A 7,918-nucleotide genomic window follows, 5' to 3' on the forward strand; every position below is an offset into this window, starting at 1 on the left:
TTGTTATGGAGAACCAGGATTCTTCTCTTTTTTCCCCCCTATAAATTATGATATTTTGGGGAAAGTGTGTGAGAAATTCTCTGTAGACTCTAAAAGTTGACTTTCTGGTACAACTATGATTTTTTTTATTGTTAGAATCCCTTAAACTTCTGTACTAATTCTTTACATAAGTTGTTTTCAGATTATATTCCATTTTCCAGAATTTAGCAGGGAATGGGCAAGGAAGCCAAACTCAGAGATCATTTATTCAGCGTCAAATGAGTCCTACTATAATTTTATTTAAAAAAAGATAGTGGATAAAATATTTTCAAAGTATTTATGATTTTATTTATTAGTGCTAATCTATGCTACTATGGGCAAATAAGATTTGTCTCTGCTGTGCATTATGTTCTTAGTTCAACTAAAAGTTCAAGTAAACAATTCAAGTATAATTGTGGGTACTATCAGGTGTGGTCAAGAAAAGATACTTGAGTGTTCCTCCTTCCCCATTTAGATAGCATAATAAACCAAAGAAATACCAGAAGGGACAGACAGATATTCTTTTATTAATAAGATAATTATTAATGAGTATAATAGCAGTCATTAATTTTCAAAGATGTGTCAAAACATGTTTTAATTCCTCATCATTTAGTATGTGCAACACAAGAATTCATCTATCTAATGTAAAGAACAGCTTTTCTTTCTGGAAGATGTTTGGGTCCTGTTGATGCACATTTGGCCCAACCAAATGGCACCTCCAAGCCATGGATTTACCTAGTCACAGGCCATAGGCTCTTCAAGGTCACTATTCACATATTCCTGCTTTGTCCCAGATCCCTGCCTGTATCCTTCCCTGACCAATGTCACAGAGTATCCCAGGATGGAAAGCTCTTTATAAACAATAACAGGTGGAACTAGCAAATGCCAATCAGATTTTCCCTCTTTGAATTGGACAGAAAAATATGGAGGGAGGGTTCCGTCAGTTTCAGGAGAAGGTGCTGAAATGAAGGAGCAAGAGTAGCCATGGAAGACCATGGGATCTGGGAATATGAGTCAGCAGAAATTGCATGAAAACAAAAGCTGTTTAGGGAACAGGTGAGGTGTGCAGTTGGGAGAAATAGGAGTGTTATAGAGATGGGGAAGTTGAGTGATCATAGAGACTGAAGATGGCCACATCCTACTGCTGCCTTGAGTCCTTAGCGACCTACAGCCAAGATTTCTGGCACAATTGTGGCTTTTAGCTTTGTGCAAGGCCCATCTACACACTGTTCCTGAGTTCCTATGAGATTCTGCCTTCCTTCTTTCCACACATCCTGATCATCAAGGCCCCATTATTGGAAATAGACTGAAAACAATTTCCTTCTCTGCTACCCAAATGGCCTAAATAATATAACAGCCATACTTCCATACAAGAGTCAGAATTGTCAAAGGGAAGACCCCCCCACACTCCAGTGTAGCTCAAATGGCTTCATTGGATACTAGGATGTTCTTTCATGTTGTGTTTTGGGTTGAGTTCAATCTGGTTCCCTGGGGGGAAACTGCTGGTTTTGGCTCCTGAAGCTTTTCTGGGAAGAAACTACACATTTGCCTAAGTCTAAAATTGCAAATTTTCACACGACTCTTTTTTTTTTTTTAACCAGAACATTTATTGTGTGACTAATCATTGAAATCTTTAAGATGAACTGGATGCTGCAACAGCTACCCTCTTGGGTTTAGGTGTTGTTCCTTCACAGAATCCATGCACTTTCTCTCCTGCTTGACAGGATAACCACATTTGCCACAGGTCAACTTCTGAAGGTGGTAGGTCTTAGAGCCACAGCAGTGGCCCAACATGTGTGTCTTATTGCAATGCTTTCCAAATGATGTCATCCGTTTCGTCATCTTATTTCCATGGCAGAAATTAAAGAGCCAGAGACTCATCTTCATAGCCTTCCTTTCATGGGCAGTAAGTAGTGTAGGTATAAAAACTGTTTTACAGTGGACACAACATAGGCAGTTCTTGCTCTGCATGAGATAGTACAGGACTGTAAAAATGGCCATGCAAGCTGAAACTATGCAAATTGGAACACTCAAAGGGACTTTTCTGAAACCTTATAAAATCTTTTTGAAGGGTGCCTGGGTGGCTCAGTCGGTTGAGCATCTAACTTATGATTTTGGCTCAGGTCATGATCTCAGGGTTGTGGGATGGAACCCTGTGTCAAGCTTCACGCTGAGCAGGGAGCCGGCTGAAGATTCTCTCATGATCCCTCTGCCTTTCTCCCCTACTCTCTCTCTCTCTAAAACAAAACAAAAAAAATTCTTAGGGGTTCCTGGATGGTTCAGTCAGTTAAGTGTCCAATTTCAGCTCAGGTCATGATCTCATGGTTTGTGAGTTTGAGCCCCACGTGGGGCTGTGTTGACAGCTCAGAGCCTGGAGCCTGCTTCAGATTATGTGTCTCACCCTCTCTCTGCCCCTCCCCTGCTAGCACTCTCTCTCAAAAATAAACATTAAAAAATTATTAAAAAATTCTTCTTAAACATCAAAATTTGTTGAAACATTAAAATATTACACATTTAAACATTATGATTGTAAGTGTAATCCAAATGTAAAAATTTAATTTAATGTAATTAAATGTTGCATTTTTAATTTCTTAATTAAAAATTGTAATATAAATTAAATATTGACATTAATTTTTTAATTAAAAATTAACATTCATTGAAACATTCAATTTTGTTGAAACATTAAATGGATAGAGATATACCTGTACAATAAATAAAAAGTATACTGTAATAGTTTTTTGTAAATTAATTTTATTATAATTTCAAATTTACAGAAAAAAATGCAAGAATGGTATAAGGTACTTTATCCCATTATTTCCATTTTGTCCCATTTGCTTTATTATTATTGCTTGTTCTCTTTCTCTTCCCTCCCACACCTTTTTTAAATCATCTGAGAGGATGTTTGGGGCCACTAACTGTCTCCAGAGTGTATTTCCTAAGGACAAAGAATCCTCTTAGGCTACCCTTGTAGAATGATCAAAACAGGAAATGCATACATTCATCTTTCTAACTTTGTTATTTGCCTGGGACTGACGACTTTAGATTTTTAAATTAAAAAAAAAAAACCTGTGGGTATTTAGGAAGACGCCAATACAATATATTTTATAAAAGAAATAATAAGTTTGAAATGGTCATGAATTTTACTTTGCTAATTATATTGTTCCAATCATTTATGCCATAATGCTATATTTTATGATGTATACATGACAGTTTGAAGAATTGCTGTTGGGAGATTCTAGGGGAAGGATCCACAGTTAGGAGTAGCAGTAGCAGGCTGAGTGCCCGTGACCATGGATTTGTTGCAGTAGGAATCTTCAGGAGGGAGGAAGCCACTTGCAAATCGTGAAGGAACACAAAGCAATGGAACTACACTGGAATTGACTGCCCCAGTAGGAGATCTATTCAGTGCCTGGCACAGAGGAACTGCTCAAATATATTTCCTCTATGAAAGAATGGGTTTTCTTCCCAGATGATTAGGTTGAAAATGGGCAATGTGGAAGGCAGTAAAGTTAGGTGGGGAGGCAGACTGGATAAGAATGGTCTGAGGGACCATCTTGAACTCCTGGTGAGTTGCTGTATGGTCCAGGGAGAGATGATGTAACCTGAGCTCTTCAAACATGTTTTTTATTCCTTAAGGATCTAAAAGGTGGAATGGGTTTTCATTTTTAAGAAATTATTCTGTGAAGACTGGTGTATATTGGGCAAAGAGCATGAAGAACCAGGAGCAACACTGCCTGGCTCCCTGTCCCTCTGGCTCCCCACCTCAGAGAGCCCCAGCCACTTTCAGCTGCGGGTGTTTGCAGCCTTCTGGGCGAGAGCTTTCTCCAGGTCCCCTGGGGCTCCTATGTTCTTTATCTGCTGCCCTCCCTTCCCTGTCTCACTGCCCCACTCCCCTGCTGGTGTTCGCCAGCCACACATTCCAAGTTCACTCCTTGCACTTGAAAACTTGTCTTCTGGGAATACCGAAATTAAGACAAATGGTAATTTTTATGATTCGTTTAGCCTCATCAGTCTTTGTAAACAAGCATTGCTGGGGGAAGAAGGTGAGGAATGTACAAGCTGAGAAGTCATATTTGGATGGTTCCATCAGTATTTGAAGATGTCATATAAGTAATTTATCACATTCTGCTTGATCAGGCCATAGAAATGTGTTTCAGCAAATCTGTGGAGCATGGAGGGGATACTGCACAGTTCAAAAGCCCTGACTGTATAGTCAACTGGATGTACTGAGACCAATGAATGATCTTCCAGTCACTAATTGCCACAAATAATATTAAATTCCAACTCCTCCTGCAGGTATAACTTGGAGATCCACCATTTGGGCTAACTGGTTGAGAAGACAGGTTCCCTGGCGGCAACCTGTCACGGGTCCCCGCCATGAGCGTAAAGTTGTGTTTGTTACAATGACAATCATGTTTTCCGTCAGAGAGGTGGAGGCTAGATTTATAAGTAATAATACTAGTAATAGTAACAATTATCCAGAGATAATTGTGTTTCCAACAAAGATCACACATTTCCTCCAGGAAACATTTACTTCAAGTAAAGCCCTATCTAGGCTTTGTGCTTTTCTTCTTGGATCCCACACTGCCTTATATTTGCCATATCATTGTTCTTAATCCTTTAAATTGTAAAGGATATTTTATTTATCTATCCTCAAAGATACTCCTTTACACTCCTTGAAAGCAATCATGTTATCTTTCCGTGTTGTATCATTGGCACAGAGCTGGTCTCTTAAAAGGTATAAACAAATAATTATAGAACTGTGACAGGTGAAATCAATGGGGAAAGACCTGCTCTTGGACAAAAACTGGCAAACATTTGAACTATAATGAAGCAAAGCTCCTTTAAACCTCACGATAAAAAACAAAGTCATATTATCAACAAGGGTTAAAGTTTGTAAATGCCACATTTTATGTTCAGAGAAGTTGTCATTCATGTGGGAAAGAAGAAAAAGCCAATTTTAGACTTTGAGAGGTTCAGAAATCACACTGGTCAGAAATCCTTAAAAAATTGCTTCCAGTTGTATGCCAAATAACAGAAAGACGACACAAATTTAACCACAATAAAAGAATGTAATGCCATAAAAAGATGAGTAATAAAAATCTAAAAAAAAAAAAAACAGAAATGTAACATTGATTCTGTTATCTAATCTACAGACTATATTCAAATTTCCTCACCTGTCCCAATAATATTCTCTATAGATATTTACCCCAGTGCAGGATCCAGTCCAAGATCATGCATTGTTTTCAAGGGTCACATCCCTTTAGTTTTTTTTTTATCTGGAACAGTTCTGTAGTCTTTTCCTTGTTTTTTTTTCTTCCTTCAATTTAATTTTTCCAACTTTATTGGGGGTATACTGACATATAACATTGTGTAAGTTTAAGGTGTACATTGTAATTTAAAATATTAGAAATATTAAGAACTAAAGTGTTTGTTTCACTGTAGAAAGCTTTCCAAGGATCAGTTTGAACAGCACTTGCCTTCTCCTCGTGGTATAGTTTATAATACAGAATGAGCATCTTTTCTATGCCTTGGCAAACTGTCACAGTCCTTTCTGTTTGGATAACTTCTACATTTCATTCTTTGTATTTTCAATGCTGTGCAATATCTCCTGTCATAGAAATTTTTTTGCACACCTTACTTTTTCTGAGATACTTTTCCTCCTCTTTGTCACAGATACTTTCCTAATATATGCCAATAAGTTCTCCTTCACTAGGATTATCTGGCTGCACATCTAGAGTTCCACAAATAACAGTCATCCCCAACATTCCCCTGGTCAGCTATTTCCTCTATAACTGTATTCACTTTCAATTCTAATTCCCCTTCCACCTTACCACTTTTCATTTATTTTGAACTTTCATCTTTGCACATTAATTTTTGTTGGCAAATTCCCTCTTTCAATGACCCATTTTTGTAAAATGTCCAAGGTGGGTTTATCACTGGGAGATAAAGAAGCAGTACAGTTATATCCTTTGCTGTTTGAGTGTGACCTGCTAACAAATGCTCAGTGACCCATTACCAGCAGACTTCATCATGCTGCACAGCTATTATTTATGGGGTGGTTTGCAGACTGTAGAGCTAGCAGCAGAATTTGCCTTTTATGCAATTATTAACAGTCAATAAACCAGGTAACTAAAATTCACACAAGAATGTGTGCATGTGAACCGTGCAATGTATAGACTGACTGTGTCTGACCCCAATTTCCTTAATCTCACAACTACTGACAACTTTTTTCAAAGATGAAAGTGCTCTGAGACAGTGGTATACAATATTTCACACCAAGGATGACCCAGAAATTGCATAACATGTGGCTGATGAAGCAGTATATGCCAAAGAATCAGCGCTATCCAGGAGATCAATTTGAGCTCTATATTGTTAGCTTCTTTCTGCTGGTTTTCTATGAACCATGTTAATGTTATGATTGTCATCTCTATTAGGTTGTGTCTGTTGGGGTGGAGACAGTGAACCCAGAAATCACTGCTCAGAGGGGACACCTTCTATGTGGGAGACAAACTATCACATGCTTAACCAAGCCAGTTCTGTAACTCTCTCTCAAAACATGTAATTGTCAGACCAATTCACTAAAAAAATCATAAAATTGCTCAGTGATACTAAATTTTTACAAACTTCATTTTATATTTCATTCTACAAAGAAGGCCTCAGGAATTCCTTCAGAGATTAATTTAGAAGAGACTTTCTTCTTCATGCTAGATTTGAAGTTCCATGTGCATGACAGCTGCTTTTAAACCAATCTAATGGGAAATAATCATAGATAGAGTATTATTTTCAGCTACACAATACCTAAGTGGACATTACTCAATCTACAGCATCAGTAGTAAATTGCTTTCTTGCTGTTCCCATTAAAAAAAACTAAAAAAATAAAGCCAACATCCCTTGGTTCATTTGTTCCCCATCCATTTGGTTTAATCAAGAGATATTTTTGAACCAGGATTATATACGTCTAGCTATTGAGGGGCACCTGGGTGGCTTGGTTGGTTGAGGGTCCGATTTCAGCTCAGGTCATGATTTCATGGTTCGTGAGTTTGAGCCTGAGCCCCCATAGGGCTCTGTGCTGACAGCTCAGTGCCTGCTGCAGATTCTGTGTCCCTCTCCTCCGCCCCTCCCTTACTCACTCTCTTTCTCTCTCAAGAAAATAAATAAACATTATATATATACCTATATATATGCACATATACATATATATACACATATACATATATATATGTACATATACATACATACATATATATACACATATATATAATATGTTTAGTTATAGAGAATTGAAGGTCTTAGAATATTTCTGGGAAAATTATGACTCCTTCATAAAAAGTGTCTTGTTGTCAGGGCACCTGGGTGGCTCAGTCAGTTGAACATCCAACTCTTGATTTCAGCTCAGGTCATGATCCCAGGGTTATGAGATCAAGCCCCATGTCAGGGCTGAGTGTGGAGCCTGCTTAGGATTCTCTCTCTCTACCTCTGCCTCTCTCCCCCATTCTCTCTCTCTCTCTCTCTCTCAAATGAAAAAAAAAAACTGTTTTATTGTCTTTAAATTGTATATAAAATAGATACAAAAGAGTATCATAAAATCTATGTAAAATAAAATAATTATATGTGATAAACATTCTGTGCAGGCAACTTAATTTAGGAAAAAGAATGTGACAGTTACATGTAACATTTCCTAAGATTTTTCTCCTTGCTCCCAATTCATTCCCATCCCTGCCCTCCAGCGTCAAAGGAAACTACTGTGCAGAATTCTGTGATTATTATTATTTTACCTTTCTTTATAATATTAACACATATATTTGTGCCTCCATATAGTGCATTGTGTAGCTTTGCCTATATTTTCTCCAGGGTTGTTGAGGTATGGTTGACGTACATTGTGTAAGCTTGTTAATTG

At 37.7% G+C, this 7,918-nt stretch overlaps 1 pseudogene; it reads right to left on the minus strand.

The window, feature by feature from the left end:
• Positions 1-1,600: 1,600 nt before the first annotated feature.
• Positions 1,601-1,860, minus strand: LOC132668342 (large ribosomal subunit protein eL37-like; annotated as a pseudogene).
• Between the last annotated feature and the right edge of the window lie 6,058 nt (positions 1,861-7,918).

The sequence above is a fragment of the Panthera onca genome, chromosome B3 (genome assembly GCF_046562875.1).
Source record: "Panthera onca isolate mPanOnc1 chromosome B3, mPanOnc1 haplotype 2, whole genome shotgun sequence".
Classification (NCBI taxonomy): Eukaryota; Metazoa; Chordata; class Mammalia; order Carnivora; family Felidae; genus Panthera; species Panthera onca.